Raw genomic sequence first — 17,553 nt, 5'->3', positions numbered from 1 at the left:
TCTCCTTGCAGTCCAAGGGACTCTCAAGAGTCTTCTCCAATGCCACAGTTCAAAAGCATCAATTCTTTGACACTCAGCTTTCTTTATGGTTCAATTCTCACATCCATACATGACTACTGGAAAAACCATAGCTTTGACTAGATGGACCTTTGCTGGCAAAGTAATGTCTCTGCTTTTTAATATGCTCTGTAGGTTTGTCATAGCTTTTCTTACAAGGAACAAGCATTTTTTAATTTCATGGCTGCAGTCACCATCTACAGTGATTTTTGAGCCCAAGAAAATAAAATCTGTCACTGTTTCCATTGTTTCCCCATTTTTGCCATGAAGTGATGGCACCAGATGCCATGATCTTAGTTTTTTGAATGTTGAATTTTAAGCCAGCTTTTCACTCTCCTCATTCACCTTCATCAAGAGGCTCTTTTGATCAAGGCTCTTCACTTTCTCCCATAAGGGTGGTGGTGTCATGTGCATATCTGAGGTTATTGATATTTCCACAATCTTGATTCTGGCTTGTGCATATGTCCTATAAATTGCTCACACTGTAGAAAAACCATGCTTATCTGCATTTAGCCATTATCAGCAATACCTTTATTTTCTGGTATTTTCTGATAGGTGGACTAACAGTCTCAATGCTGCTGCTGCTGCTAAGTCACTTCAGTCGTGTCCGGCTCTGTGCAACCCCATAGACGGAAGCCCACCAGGCTCCCCCGTCCCTGGGATTCTCCAGGCAAGAACACTGGAGTGGGTTGCCATTTCCTTCTCCAGTGTGTGAAAGGGAAAAGTGAAAGTGAAGTCGCTCAGTCGTGTCTAACTCTTAGCGACCCCATGGACTGCAGCCTACCAGGTTCCTCCGTCCATGGGATTTTCCAGGCAAGAGTACTGGAGTGGGGTGCCACTGCCTTCTCCAGTCTCAATGCTATACATGTCCTAATCCGCAGAACCCGTGAACATGTTACCTCACATGGCAAAAGGGACTTTGCAGGTGTGATTAAGTTGAAGACCTCGAGGTGGAGAGACTACACTGGATTATTTGGGTGGTCCCAATGTAATCACAGAAATAGAAGAGAAAGTCAAAGAAGGAGTTGTGGCTTCCACAGTAAGGTCAGAGGGATACAATATGAGAAGAACACAACCTGACATTGCTGGTTGGAAGCTGGAGGAAGGGGGATGCAAGCAAAAGTCCAAGAGTCCAGGTGGTCCCTGGAAGCTGGAAAAAGCAAGGAAATAAGATTCTCCCCAGAGCTTTCAGAGAGGCATCCAAGGTGGCTGACTCTGTAACTTTACCCCAGTGAGACCTTCACTGGGGCCTCCCTCGTGGCTCAGCGGTAGAGAACCTGCCTGCCAATGCAGGAGATATGGGTTTGATCCCTGGGTCGGGAAAATCCTCTGGAGAAGGAAATGGCAACCCACTCCAGTATTCTTGCCTGGGAAATTCCATGACCAGAGGAGCCTGGTTGGCTGCAGTCCACGGGGTCATGACTTAGTGACTGAGCATGAGCACAAGACCTCCATTGAACCTGTGAGCTCCAGAACTGCCAAGACCAGAAACTCGTGTTATAAAACATATGATATAATTTGTTACACTGACATAGAAAATGAACACAGGTACATGAAGTTGAAAATTAAGTCCATGGCCAACAATTTCATACTGTTCAAAAAAGAGTGAAATTGTAGCAAATCCAATAAAAAAGCCTTTTTTATTCCTTTTTGCTATCCACAGTGAAGCAAACACTGCTACAGTCTATGAAGGTAACTCATTTAAAAACTGGATTAATTCAAAATAAGTGCTCTAGGGTAGAGCTCAGCTTATTTCCCCACAGCCAGTACTCTTGTCTCTCATTCCCAGGTTCAGTCTTGATTTGGTCCATGAATGATGTCTCTCAGGCCATCCTAGCAATTCCCGGTGTCTCTTGGTGACACCTCTTAAGAGTTTTATTAGCCCTCGTCCCAATCTCAAACATCCTACCTATAACTCTGCTTCTCATAACTCAAGTTAAGGAGATATTTTCCCCTTATGGTAATCCTGAGCCTATGCTTCCCTGCTTTTTCTCTCTTCCCAGATGTTGGTTTACTCTATAGAACCCTCCTCTTTTCGAGGAGAAACAGGAAAAAGTCTCTGCATCTCTTAGGTGGAGGACTCCTCCCTGGGGCATAAAGGTTGACTGAATCAGCCTCTGCTAAGCTCAGGGCAGTGTTATGCCAAAGCCTTGCCCTCTTGTGTATCAGTGAATTTGGATACTAGCAGGTCAGTGGAAAGAAGGATGGTCCCATAATACATGACTGAAACCCATTTGGGGACAATTTAAGATGGCTTCTGAGCTCCAAGAGGCGCTTGAGACTCAGGAAAGTGAAGAGAATAAATGATAAAGATTTTACCAGTCATGTCAAGGCTATAATCATCTGCCTTAAGTGCCTGAATGGCTCAAGTCCTAGGTTAGAGAAAAATGCTTTGGATTTAATTTCAGCTCTATTTGGGATAAGTAAGCACCCGCTGCTTAATTAACAATGTGTTCATCCAAAAGAGATGCACATTAGATATGTGGCCCCATGTCATGTGCCATGATTGAAGCCAAACAAGTGATTTCAAGACCGCCTGGCCAATAAGATTACTTCAGCCTCCAACTAGGATAGCAAGATATACTGGCCTACCATTAGGGGAGCCATATTAGTCAGACCAACCTGCCAACTCACATCTCTCCCACCGTCAGTCTCCCAGCTGCCTGTTAAGTCTAGAAAGGGGGACATTGCACGTCACCCCATCCCCCATGGCATTCTGCAATGATTCAGGTAACCCAGGCAATGTATTGACCAAATTCTGGCGCTAAGAAAATATTATCAATCCCCATCAGGTTTGACCCAGAGATAGTGAAAATAAATGAGAAGAGTACCTTCTCGCAGAAAAAACCATCTCTCTGGTCCATGACCCCTTCACAGTATCAGTGTTCTATACTGTGATGGTGACTGTATGTTTTCAAACAGTACTCACCACACCCATCCAGCAGCAGTTAATCCCTAAAGTTCTCTATTAGTATTATATTGCACAATACAAGCCTTCAAAGAAGGCTTGTGTTTTGTGTCAAGCAGAGTATGTTGGCCCTGAGTTGGCAAGCAGGAGGCCAAGAATAGCCTTGTACTATATCTCTGATTGCACAATCACCCAGTAGCTGTAAGCAGAGACCTCGGCCCAATTCATCTTCTTTCCAGAGCTAGAGAGCCAGATGTATCCAACACATTCTTGTGATTCAGCCCCCCAAACCTAACTTCTTTGGACCATCTGAGCACACTTCATCAACATGACTTGAACTTAGAGCTCCAAAAATATGATCTGAAGTTCATGAAGCTAAATGAGCTCACATGCTCCCAACATGCCAAAGATTTAAGCTGTAGTGGAAAACTACTCAGAACAATAAGTATATCTCTAGATTTTCCTGGTGTTATTGGTCCTTCATTCTCGTTTCCTCCTTGAATTTTAACTTCTTTCTGTTATCTCTTTGTATCAGTAAAACCATTTCTCAGACTTCTAAATCCCTTCTTTAAACCTAATATGAGTTCTTTTTGGGGTCATTTATAAGTGATAGGAAAACTGCTACATACTAGTGGTGAAAGACTAGAAATCTACCTTAAGCTAATCATCACCTATTTGTCATGTTTTTCTTCTTTCATCCATATATTTTGTCTGATATAAGTATAGTTCCCCCGCTTCCTTTCGGTATCCAATTGTGTGGAATACCTTTTTCCAGACCTTCACTTTGAACCTATGTGTGCCTTTGAAGCTGAAGGAATCTCTCATAGGCAGCATATAGCTGGGTATTATTTTTTTATCCAAAGGCACTCTGTGCCCTTTGATTGGATAATTTAATCTATTTACATTTAAAGTAATTATAGTTAGATAGTTCTTACTATGGGCTTCCCTCGTACCTCAGATATTGTCATCTTGTTAATTGTTTTCTGGCTGTCTTGTAGTTCCTCTGTTCCTCTTTGCTTCCTTTGTAAATTGACGATTGTGACCTAAAAGGTTCTATTTTTGAGTCCCTTCTGTTTATCTTGTGTGTACTTTTGTTTTGTGGTTACTGAGGCTTACTTGAAATAGCTTATACATATAACAGTATTTTAAGCTAATAACAAAACTCCCATTTCATACAAAAATTCTACTCTTTTACTCCCCTCCCCACATTTTGTTTCTGATGCCACAATTTGTATCTTTTTATATTGAGCATTGACTAATAAATTATTTTAACTATAGGTATTTTTCATACTTTTTACCTTTAATGTTTATACCAGAGTTAAGTGGTTAACACACCACCGAATTACAGCATTCAGTTCAGTTCAGTTGCTCAGTCGTGTCCGACTCTTTGCAACCCCATGAATCGCAGCACACCAGGCCTCTTCATCACCAACTCCCAGAGGCCACCCAAACCCATGTCCATTGAGTCGGTGATGCCATCCAACCATCTCATCCTCTGTCGTCCCCTTCTCTTCCCGCCCTCAGTCTTTCCCAGCATCAGGGTCCTTTCAAATGAGTCAGCTCTTCGCATCAGGTGGCCAAAGTATTGGAGTTTCAGTTTCAACATCAGTCCTACCAATGAACGCCCAGGACTGATCTCCTCCTTTAGGTTGGACTGGTTGGATCTCCTTGCAGTCCAAGGGGCTCTCAAGAGTCTTCTCCAACACCACAGTTTAAGAGTATCAATTCTTCAGCACTCGGCTTTCTTTATTGTCCAACTCTCACATCCATACATGACCATGGGAAAAACCATAGCCTTGACTAGATGGACCTTTGCTGGCAAAGTCATGTCTCTGCTTTTCAATATGCTGTCTAGGTTGGTCATAACTTTCCTTTCAAGGAGTAAGTGTCTTTTAATTTTATGGCTGCAATCACCATCTGCAGTGATTTTGGAGCCCAGAAAAATTAAGTCAGCCACTGTTTCCACTGTTTCCCCATCTATTTGCCATGAAGTGATGGGACCAGATGCCATGATCTTAGATTTCTGTATGTTGAGCTTTAAGCCAACTTTTTCACTCTCCTCTTTCACTTTCATCAAGAGGCTTTTTAATTCCTCTTCACTTTCTGCCATAAGGGTGGTGTCATCTGCATATCTGAGGTTACTGATATTTCTCCCGGCAATCTTGACTCCAGCTTTTGCTTCCTCCAACCCAGCATTTCTCATGATGTACTCTGCATATAAGTTAAATAAGGAGGGTGACAATATACAGCCTTGACATACTCCTTTTCCTATTTGGAACCAGTCTGCTGTTCCATGTCCAGTTCTAACTGTTGCATCCTGACCTGCATATAGGTTTCTCAAGAGGCAGGTCAGGTGGTCTGGTATTCCCATCTCTTTCAGAATTTTCCACAGTTTATTGTGATCCACACAGTCAAAGGCTTTGGCATAGTCAATAAAGCAGAAATAGATGTTTTTCTGGAACTCTCTTGCTTTTTCCATGATCCAGTGGATGTTGGCAATTTGATCTCTGGTTCCTCTGCCTTTTCTAAAACCAGCTTGAACATCTGGAAGTTCATGGTTCACGTATTGCAGAAACCTGGCTTGGAGAATTTTGAGCATTACTTTACTAGTGTGTGAGATGAGTGCAATTGTGCGGTAGTTTGAGCATTCTTTGGCATTGCCTTTCTTTGGGATTAGAATGAAAACTGACCTTTTCCAGTCCTGTGGCCACTGCTGAGTTTTCCAAATTTGCTGGCATATTGAGTGCAGCACTTTCACAGCATCATCTTCCAAGTATTCTGAATCTGACTATATACTTACCTTTACCAGTGTGCTATATGTTTTCATGTTACTAGTTATCATTCTTTCATGTTTCAGTTTGGAGAATTCCTGTCAGCATTTCCTGTAAGGTGGGTTTAGTGATAATGAACTCCCTCAGCTCTTACTTCTTAGGGAAAACTATCATTTCTGGATAAAATGAAGGTCACCCTTGAACAACTCGGGGGCTAGGGGGTATTAATACTCACCATCAATAAGCCACGTACAACTTACAGCTGGCCCTCTGTATACATGGACCCTCTGTATCCATTGGCCCTCCATATTCATGGTTTCACATCCTCAGATCCAACCAACTGCGATCATGGAGTACTGTAGTATTTACTAGTGATAACAAAGAAACAGACTGTGGGGACTTCCCTGGTGGCTCAGTGGTGAAGAATCTGCCTGCCAATGCCAGAGACAAGGAACTGGGCCCTGATCTAGGAGGATCCCACATGCCTCAGAGCAACAATACCTGTGTGCCACAACTTCTGAGCCTGTTTTCTAGGGCCTAGGAGCCACAACTGCTGAAGCCTGCATGCCCTAGAGCTTGTGCTTTGCAACAAGAGAAGAACTGCAATCCGTGCATCACAACCAGAGAATAGTCCCCCCGCTCGCCACAACTGGAGAAAAGCCCATGCAGCAACAAAGACCCAGCACAGCTGTAAATGAAGAAATAAAAACTGGGTAACTGGACCCGTGCAGTTCAAACCTGTGCTGTTTCAAGGATCAACTATATTCTTACTAGCAGTTCTTTCCTTTCAGCATTTGGAATGCATCATCCTGCTCTGGCCTGCAAGGTTTAGGCTAAGAAATCTAAGTATAGCCTTTGTATGGGAAAATTTTGTTTTCTCTCACTGCTTTTAAATTTCTTTCTTTGATTTTAGACAGTTTTATTGCAATGTGTCTTGGAGAAGATAGCTTTGGACTGAAAATTTTGGTGTGACTTATTAGCTTCCTGAACTTGGATGTCCAAGTTTTTAACCCTTTCTGCCCTCCTCTCCTCTATGACTCCAGTGATGCATAGATTGTTTCTTTTCTCTTATAGGTGCCCTTCTTCCTTTTCAATCTTTTTTCTTTTTGCTCCTCTGATGGAATAGTTTCAAATGATTTGTCTTCAAGCTCATTGATTCATTCTTGTGCTTGGTCCAGTCTAATGCTGAAGCTCTCTACTGAGTTCTTCTGCTCAGTCACTATATTTTTCAGCTCCAAAATCTGTTTGGTTCTTTTATTAATTTTTTTAATCTTTTTGTTGAACTTCTTATTTTGTTCTTGTATTGTTTTCCTAATTTCATTGCACTATTTATTATCTGTGTTATATCGTAGCTCTCTGAGCATCTTTATTTATTTTACATTTATTTATTTATTTTTGGCTGTGCCATATGGCTTGTGGGGATCTTAGTTCTCCAACCAGGGATTGAACCCCAGGCCACAGCATTGGCAGTGCAGAGTCCTAACCACTGGACCACCAGAGAACTCCTGTTCTCTGAGCATCTTTCGAATAATTATTTTGAATTTTTTTGTCATGTAATTTCTACATGTCCATTTCTTTAGGTCAGCTACTGGAGGTTTGCTGTGCTTCTTGGGCGGAGTCATGTTTCCCTAATTCTTCATGATCCCCGTAGCCTCATACAGATGTTTGAACAACTGAAGAAGCGGTCACCTCTTCCAGACTTTATGGACTGACTTTGGTAAGGAAAGACCTTCACCTGTGGGTGGGGATATGCTAGAGTACACTGTGACCCTGAATATGGTGGTGTAGGGCATTGAGTGTGGGGGAGTGGCTCCAAGCCCAGGGGTACACGGTGGCTCATCACGTCAGGCCACTAGTGGTCACAACGTCTATAATTGTGTGGTCATTGGTGTGCATTATGAGTGATCCACAGAGATTGCAAAGGTTATTGGGGGTGTAACCAAAGCAGGGCCTCCATACGGTGCCCCCCAAAATGAAGGGAGCTGGCTGCTCGCCCTTTCCTGGCAAAGCAAACTCCTTCTAGCTAGGGAGTTCACTCTTCAGACTAAGCAATGCCAGCTTTGGGGGTGAAATGATGCAGGCAAAATGAATCCATTCTTCCTTCCCTTTTCTGTGGCTATTCTCAAGTGTTTCATTCCACCGTGTTGCTCAAGTTTCTTAAGTGAGCTACAGAGCTCTCCCAGAGCTGGTTTTATTTGTGGATGATCCTCTCACTGTTGATCTTTGTGGTGGGACAGAGCTGGGGATCTCCTACTCTGCCATTTTGGTTACAAGACTCCATTCTGAATCTAAAATTCTGTAAAAAATACACCTCATCCTAGTCTACAGTATACAATATAGAACCTAGTAAGGAGCAGTGTGAACTTACACTCTGAACACACAGGTTAATCTTGCTAGTTAAGGAGGCAATTTTTAGGAAAGTCTTTATTTCCCATCCTTCAAAATTAAGTTGTACTACTACCAATTTTAATATCACATTTCCTTTTCTGCACTATCCATTAAATAATGAAAAGGAAACATGGGTAACAGGATAAGGCAGCACCAGTAGCTAATAAATTAAGAAAGAATATATAACCCTCCTCTAAATTATGTTTATCACAAAAGTACACAATTCCTCTTTGGCTTAAAGCATAGGAGGGCAACTGTTCTCTGTGGGCAATTAGATTGTTATTGACTTCAAAAACACCTGATGTTAGCTGGAGATATTAAAGGCATTCTTAGAGCAAAGGACTGCAGATTAATTTATAGATTACCTTTTTTTCCCAAGGGTAGATTTTATACTGTCAGTGATAAACTTCCTTTTTTCAGTTTGCTATATCTAGGTATTTTTTTTAAAAAAAACTTTCTAAATCATGCTATGGTTTTTGTCATAAAATTTTACACAGTCCAGAAAAGCATTCAATTATGTAAGAAAAAGTCTCCAAAAATCAGCATTTCGTGTCATATTTCACATTTTTCAACTAAAAGGATGGTTCCTGGCAACCATCTCTTCTAAAACTTAAGGAAATTAGCTATACCTCTCGTGATGTGAGAAGATGAGAGGAAACTCACCATTCTCTCCGCGTGTACACACACATGCAGGTTCACTCCCCCACACCCACATGCACAAATACAAATACCCATGAGTCTTACAAGAGCCGCGAATACATTACATCAGCTCTTTTTAATGGTGAGCTTATTTAAGTAGTTTATTGATGAAAACAAAATCTTATTTGCGCTTTCAAAAAAAAATGTTTTCCACTAACCGCAGTATATAAGTTTGCCTTAAAACCGTAAAAGTTCTTCCAGTAAGATTTTAACTTTCAATACAAACATAATGTTTTAGGCTTATATACTTTTTCTCACCTCTGAAATTACAGATCCCCTCCCCAAGGAAGGAAAATCAGTTTTGCTCATATCATTTAATAGTAAATTACTTACATTCCTGCACAGAGGTGTTCCATGGGTCATGGTTACTTAGCCTCTGTGTATCAAAAGCCTGACTCTAGACTATCTATCAGGCTTGAGTTTACAGACTGTGTGCATTACTATATTCTCTCTTTCTGTCTCTCTTTTCTCTCTTTCTCTACCACTTGTTCCATGCATCTTGCTGCTTAAGGGAATTTTTCTCTAATGTAGGGTCAAGGCCATTGGAGCTAGAAACAGAAGCAGCCCCCAGGAGTCAGGTATGGCTGTTCACAGGACTTGAGCAACCAAGGAATATACTGAAGATAATTGGGGTCAGTTTCTTCTCAGTCACAGGGAGGATTATAAATATGGAAAAGGCATTATTCTTCCTACTAGAATAAACCCAGGGTGTTACACTGGAATTGAAGTATCAGTGTAAGCACAAGGCTTTAATACATAGACAGATAAAGAAACAGGTATGGAATGTGAATGTGTGTGCATGGAGTCACGCATTTTCTAGCTTTGTTCACTGACAGAGCCTACCTAGAAGCAATGACCTTCCAGTAGCAAAGTATGTACCTAGCATCCAGATCAGGGTTTCTAAATACTATCCTCCACTAAAAAGAACCAGATATTGGAGAAATTGCTGATTCCAGGGCAGGGAAAGCACAAGGTAAGCCTGTAAAATCTTATTGGACCATAAAAAAGGAAGTGCTTAACGAATGACTGGAATATGTCAAAGGATATAGGAGCCAACTTGGTGGAGCCCCTGTTGGCCAAATCTGGGAAATTTTGAACTTCAAAAAAAAAAAAAAGCCCAAAAGGGTTATAATCCATTGCATCAAGTAAGACTTCATGAAGCTATGTTTAAAGAAATAAATAAGAAGAGAAAATTCTATCTTATAGTGGAAGGTCAAGCAATAAAGGTAGAAAAAATGAGAATGTAGAAAATTACCATTGGCTTCTGTAGAGAATCATCAATGGATGTTAAAATAAACACATAAGAAACTGATGAAAAACAGAATATTTACATAGTTTTCAATGTCTCCTCATAAAATAGTCATTAAGTACTTATTAGTTAACAAATATATGACTTGTCTCTTGAATTTATATGGAGAAATCTGGCAGATGCCATTTTTGTTGTTGTTTATTCACTAAGTTGTGTCTGACTCTTTGCAACCTAATGGACTACAGCCTTCTAGGCGCCTCTGTCCATGGGACTTCCTAGGCACGAATACTCGCGTGGGTTGCCATTTCTTTCTGCAGGGAATCTTCCTGACCTAGGGATCAAATCCTCATCTCTTGCATCGGCAGGCAGCTTCTTTACCACTGAGCCACCAGGGAAAACCCAAGTTACTACTAATACTATTATTGAATTTGTTGACTGTTCCCACATGGGAGTCCTAGCCTGGGCTGAGACTCTTTTTCTCAGCCTGATAATTTTTTCCCAATCGTATTCACACAGTCAATAACAAAACCAATGCTTAGATTGAAACAGCACAAGCTTGATTCAATGACCAGAGAATGAAGAACTGGAACCTAGTTTGCAAATCAACTTCTCAACCCACTTTGGGCAGAGATATCAAATACTTAAGAGAGTCGAGGAAATGTGAGGAAACTGGAAAGTGTGGGAGGAATATTCATGAGTTATCTGAACCACCACCATCATCTGAGAACAGGAGTATGCTTCTCGGACTCAGAAGTGATGTAACACTCCTTTTTAGCCCTTGTTTGGGCTTTTCCAGTTGTTGTCATAGCAACTATCAAGGTTAAGGCACTGGTGGCTAAATGACATTTAGCATGCTAATGAATTGCCAAGAGTGTGCAATAAGGCTCAGGCTCTACTGGAAGTCAAATCTTGCGCCATCTTGGACACAGCTGGTTCTAACCAGTTCTTTCTTTTTTTTTCTTTGCAGCTTCCACCTGAAACTTAGATAAGAGTAACGAGGCAGGGATATGATTCTGGGGCAATAGCTTGATAACAACAGAAATACAGAATAATGCTTTTTAACAACCACAACACACTGACTTTTAAAAACAACGGGCAAAATCCACACGTCCAATTCTTGATGTCTTTAAGAGCATAAAATACATTACTATCCATCTGGATATCCTTTGATCAGAAAATGTACAAAGCCTGTATAAGCTGTCAGTAGGTAAATATGAGAAAGGAATGTAAAAGATTCCAATATCTTTCTATCTCTAAGTCAACAGGTTTTCCAGTCCAATTCAAGTCACAGTCTTGATTACTTTTGCAAATGTAAGAAGTATGAGGTAACAGGGCTTAGTTTTCTGAGCCCAGCGTAACTACACAATGAACAATATGTCAAATCATATTTTGTTTTACTGAGAAATGGGAGAGAGTAAATCAAGAAGCCAAAGTGATATTTTCCAATATCCTTTAAATTTAAGCTGTATTTGCTTTTCATTTCGTTACTATCTCGACTAACAGGATCAGTGATTGAATGCAGACTCTTTTTCAGGCTGAAAAGCAACCTAAATTGAAATCTATTACTTACTTTTGCAAATCTGCCCTCTCTTTCTTCACAGAACCCAGCTAGACTTTGCCTCAACTGTAGCCTCCCTAAGGAAGTGAAAATTCAGTGCAAGTATTAACCCTTCTTTTCTTGGGTCCAAACTCATTTTGTAATGAGTTTAATGATCCAAGTGATCTTACATTACATAAGAGCCCAGATTTTGATCACCCCCCAAATAGAAAACCAAGATTGGACATAAAGTACTATACAGGTCTGAATACCTAACAGTTAGACACTAATACTGAAGCTGAAACTGCAGTACTTTTGGCCACCTGATGCGAAGAGCTGACTCATTTGAAAAGACCCTGATACTGGGAAAGATTGAAGGCAGAAGGAGAAGGGGACGACAGAGGATGAGATGGATAGATGGCATCACTGACTCGATGGACATGAGTTTGAGCAAGCTCCGGGAGTTGGTGATGGACAGGGAAGCCTGGTGTGCTGCAGTCCATGGGGTCGCAAAGAGCTGGACATGACTAAGCGACTGAACTGAGGCACTAGAAGACAAAAAGGAGTAACGAATCCACTTCTTTCCTTTCTCATTTCTCTCTGTCCTTTGAGATTATCTCCTGAGTATGAAATGCAAGCACAAATACACACATATGAATGTTCACAAATACATAATTTGAGTGGACGCAAATGATGTTAACTTAGCATCCTAACCACACTCAACGAACAACATAACCCTGTCCTCAAATAATATAATATTCCTTAGAGTAGTTCAGATTTTTCTTAATATTTGGCAAATACTCTTTGAACTTGGCTACCAGCCTAAAATGTCCTTACAATCACAGAATTTGCCCTGGGGTTAAAAGCCAGCCACCCACGTTTGAAACATTTATGTCTGAACCTGCAATTTGTTGGCCACCCACACACGCTCATTAAAATGTTGGAACCAAATCTGCTTTGCCAGCTTAATTATCAAAGCCAAGAAATCCATTTCCCACTAACTGAATTAATGACAGCGTTCTCTGTCAATGGAAAAATGAAGACCTCTGTGCTACCTCCTTCTTTAGGCTAGGTGAGGCACCTGTCTACTTCCAGTGAAAGGTGAGTTTAGAACACAGTTTCATGTAAATACACGCACAGCAGAGGGCCAGGAAAGTCCCTCACCCCAAGCCATGCTTTGGTAGATGAAATAAGTCATTTATTTCAGAGGCCTGAGGCATATCTTCTCCTTTAAGTTCTTCATCACTTTCATCTTCTATTTTGAATTTACTCCATTCTAAGTCTTTTTGATTTTCCTGACTAATGGAAACAGACTCCTGACATACTCACTAAGTATCATGGTCTGCTGGTGAAGGTCTTATTTGTTTTTAGGGAAATGTATGTAATATATCAGGTACAGATTCTTCCTTTAACATGGTGGTTGGCAAACTTTTCTGTAAGCGGCCAGATAGCAATATCTTAGGTTTTGCAACCCATTTGGTCTCTGTCACAACCACTCATCTCTGATCCTGTAATTCAAAAGCAGTCACAGACAATACATAAACAATGGGCATGGCAGTGTGCCAATAAGACTATATTTACACAAATATGAAGAAGGTTAGATTTGGTCCATGCGCCGTAGGTTGCCAACCCCAGCTTTACTATTTCACGGCTTTACTCTAGTAAAACTCAGCCTTTATAAAGAAAAACAACAACAAGAAAACAACAGAAACACAGGAACAGGGTTTCTAAAAGAACAGTCCATACACCACTTGCATCCAAATTTCCTAGCATATTTGAAGAACATTCATATTCCTGGGCTCCGATCCCAATTTACTGAATCAGAATCCCCAGGAGTCGGCCCAGGAACCTACATGTTTATCAGCTTCCCGGTTAACTCTTAGAGCACCAGATGTAAGATCTTAAAGTTCTTACTTCAAAGTAAGACAGCCTAAAAAATTCTGCTTCTACTGGGGTGTGGTGGTTTGAGAATAATAGAGAAAACTCTATTACCCAAACCTTAAACCCAAAAGAGATTCACTCTCATCTCAAGGACCATTTATTACCCCACAGATGGGTAATATTTTGTGGTTTGTTTACAAAAAAAATAAAATACAACAAAAACGAAATAAATATTCCATTATCCCATGCTGTGTTTCTCCTATATAAAAGCCATTTAATATCATATGTTTTCTTATATGTAAATAATTTGATGTAAATCTTAACTGCTTCACATTTTACAATCCAGTTTTCATACATCCCTGTTTATGTTCTTGATAGCATTGCTCTTTTGTTTTGGTTTGGTTTTGATATCTGAAGAAAACTTTTACTTCAACTGGAATTGGCTATATAATATGCACAGACAGTTACATAGAATTCTATTAACTCCCTTTACGCATTCGAGTTTGTACAAAAGCCCCTAGCAGCAATCACAAAGGATATTTCCTTTTTACCCTATCTCTTCCTTCAGTAACACATGCTCAGTTTAGGAATTTAATTATCTTCTTCTTCCAGACTGAGACTTCTCTCATACGAGCACAAGGGTCCCCTTTATGCACCATCTGATTGTCTGTCTCTGGATGTCACTCACATTGCCCCTGAAATGTTAGGCTGGTATCAGGTGTTATTCATCCTTCCCACACAGGGATCACATAGCCGGGACTCACTGCTTGGTACCAGTAGGAGACTGTGGAACATGACAAGTCATTGGCTTACTTTTCTTGGCATCTTCTAATAATTTTAACTCAAGTGTGTGACTCTGGGTGAAAACAACACAACATGCAATTTCGACCCCTCCATTTACAGCCAGGTTAGCCTATCCCAAGGCACCCAGCAGTGTGCTGCACGACAGAATCATGGCGCCCAGTAGGTCACAGTGAAGCCCTCTCAAGAGGTTATAGTCAGGTCTCCTTAAAGAGTCTACCTCCTGGTGGGAGGCCCGTCAGGTCCGCCACTCATGAGCAGTGAAGCGTCAGACATAGAGAGAGGGAGAAAGGAGGGAAGTTCCAACACCCTTTTCTTTCAATAGTTTTTTTTCATCTTATTTACCAGGTAAGATTCAAAAGGCACAAAAGGCTATGCAATGAATGTACCCTTCCCACTTCTGTTTTCTAGTTACTCAGTTTCCTTCCGAGAGACAACCAATATTTCAACCAATATTGCCTAGTTCAGTTCAGTTCAGTTCAGTCGCTCAGTTGTGTCCGACTCTTTGCGACCCCATGAATCGCAGCACGCCAGGCCTCCCTGTCCATCACCAACTCCCAGAGTTCATTCAGACCCACGTCCACCAAGTCAGTGATGTCATCCAGCCATCTCATCCTCTGTTGTTCCCTTCTCCTCCTGCCCCCAATCCCTCCCAGCATTGGAGTCTTTTCCAATGAGTCAACTCTTCGAATGAGGTGGCCAAAGTATTGGCGTTTCAGCTTCAGCATCATTCCCTCCAAAGAAATCCCAGGGCTGATCTCCTTCAGAATGGACTGGTTGGATCTTCTTGCAGTCCAAGGGACTCTCAAGAGTCTTCTTCAGCACCACAGTTCAAAAGCATCAATTCTTGGTGCTCAGCCTTCTTCACAGTCCAACTCTCACATCTATACATGACCACTGGAAAAACCATAGCCTTGACTAGACGGAACTTTGTTGGCAAAGTCATGTCTCTGCTTTTCAATATGCTATCTAGGTTGGTCATAACTTTCCTTCCAAGGAGTAAGTGTCTTTTAATTTCATGGCTGCAGTCACCATCTGGGCAACCAATATTTCATATATAGCCTTCTCAAGCAAACAAGCATATACTCATCCTTTCCTTTTCTTTCTTCTTCCCTGGTGGCTCAGAGAGTAAAGCATCTGCTTGCAACGCCGGAGACCAGGGTTTGATCCCTGGGTGGGGAAGATCCCCTGGAAAAGGAAATGGCAACCCACTCTAGTACTCTTGCCTGGAAAATCCCATGGGCGGAGAAGTAGGCTACAGTCCATGGGGTCGCAAAGAGTCAGACACGACTGAGTGACTTCACTTTCACTTTCCTTTTCTTTAAATACCATAAATACCTCATTTATATGCTCTGTATTGCACCTTGCTAGGGCTTCCCTAGCAGCTCAGTTGGTAGGGAATCTGCCTGCAATGCAGGAGACCTGGGTTTGATCCCCAAGTCAGGAAGATCCCCTAGAGAAGGGACTGGCAACCCACTCCAGTGGCGAATTCCACTGGAATTCTTGCCTGGAGAATTCCATGGACAGAACAGCGGGACAGGCTGCAATCCACGGAATCTCAAAGAGTCGGACACGACGGTGCAACTAAGTTTCACTTTTCATTCATACTTGATGAGTCTGTTTATCCCATATGGGTACGCCTCATTTGTAGTTGTATAGTAGTCCACTCTGCCAATCTACCGTAACTTATAGAATAAGTGCTTCTTATGGATGGGTATGTTGTTTTCAATTTTTTTCTTTTTTTGCTATAAACTATTGACATGTATTTTATCATTCACACACACATGCACATTCTGATACATAAAGCCATCCTTATTTGGGTAACTTGGTTTAGTTTAGTCTTTGCATATGCAGGCAGTCTCCAACCCATAAAAGCAGCAACAGCATGGGCTGACCTTGACCTCTCCACTCTGGGGAAGCCCCTAACAGCCCTGAACAGATATGCCAGAACGCCCTGCCATTCAGATACTGGTGTGCTATGTATCCTGGAAGGTTTCCTTGTGAGAAAGGAAGAGTGAAGAAATCTAGTAGAGATCCTGGAAATCTGCAAATGATCATCTCATTTTCCTGACGTCTACAAACAGCTGCAGCTAAGTGCATCAGGGCACAGTGCAGCCAGAAGCTGACCAGATCAGCTGCAGGGTTAAGGGCTTGCAGAACTATAACCCTGGTGTCACAGATGGAGTTCAGGCACCAGGTGTCATAAATCTATCAGAGTTTCTTAGTCCAAGGCCCTCCTGGCATGATTTTTTTTAAATTCTGTTAAATGCTCAGAGTTTCTCTTTATCCCTCCACGCAGCTGCAAACTCTGCTCGCTTGCAAGCCCCTACAAGAAGGCAAACTGGAGTGTTTCCTTTGAAACCTTTTAAATCAAACACCTTCTATAGGTACTTTGGCAGCTCTTCTAAGTCTTTAAAAGCAGAAGGGGGCAGAGAGAGGACCACCCATACACAGCTCGGTTTATTCGCACAGCATAATCCTCACGGCAAACTTTAAAAGGCAGCCCTTCCTCACCTACGCCTCTTATAGGTGCTCTGCCTGGCCCCTCGGTGGCCCGGACTTCATTATAAATGCAAACCTTGTCATTAGTATGAACGACCAGAGTCCTGTCCTTATTACCCCATCATTTAACATGGTCGTGGTGATTTATTGAGAGCCCACAACATGGAAGGTGCTGTAAAATTTATTAAATTTTGAAATGATTGAAAGTGCATCATGTAAATGAATCCAGATGTATTTCTGCAAAAGCTGGAATTATTTTTACAGACATGAAAATGAATCAGTTATATTTTATCTTCTATAAATGGGGAAGGGAGGGGTGTGAACTTACAAAACGTAGGAGTATTCATTTATAACATATTAAATTAGTTCACAGATTGTAATAAAAGCTTTAAAACTCACCTGACATAGAACAGCCCTTTCACTACCCTGGTCTGGAGCACATTTCCTTCGTGCTGCATCAAAACTGGTCAAGAGAGCAGGAGGGTAACGTAGCATAAATGGTGAAGAATATGTTCTATTTTGTAATGGTCACATTTCTTGCCAATTAAGATTTCTTCCATTAAAGGAACTATTAATGGCAGTGGCTTATATTAGGTTGGGGGCAGTGTGGCCTAGTTTATGGAAAGTGAAAGAAAGTTAGTCGCTCAGTTGTGTCCAACTCTTTACGACCCCTTGGACTGTAGCCCACCAGGCTCCTCTGTCCATGGGATTCTGCAGGCAAGAATACTGATGTGGGTTGCCAGCCCCTTCTCCAGGGGAT

General features: G+C 41.5%; 1 protein-coding gene across 2 annotated transcripts in view; it reads right to left on the bottom strand.

The window, feature by feature from the left end:
• The window catches only part of UST (uronyl 2-sulfotransferase), a 317,125-nt gene that overhangs the window by 230,165 nt on the left and 69,407 nt on the right, over positions 1-17,553 (bottom strand). The window lies entirely within an intron of this gene.

Source organism: Bos mutus, chromosome 9 (genome assembly GCF_027580195.1).
Source record: "Bos mutus isolate GX-2022 chromosome 9, NWIPB_WYAK_1.1, whole genome shotgun sequence".
Lineage (NCBI taxonomy): Eukaryota > Metazoa > Chordata > Mammalia > Artiodactyla > Bovidae > Bos > Bos mutus.
The sequence above is the reverse complement of the archived record's forward strand: the minus strand, read 5'-3'. Positions and strand labels throughout refer to the sequence as shown.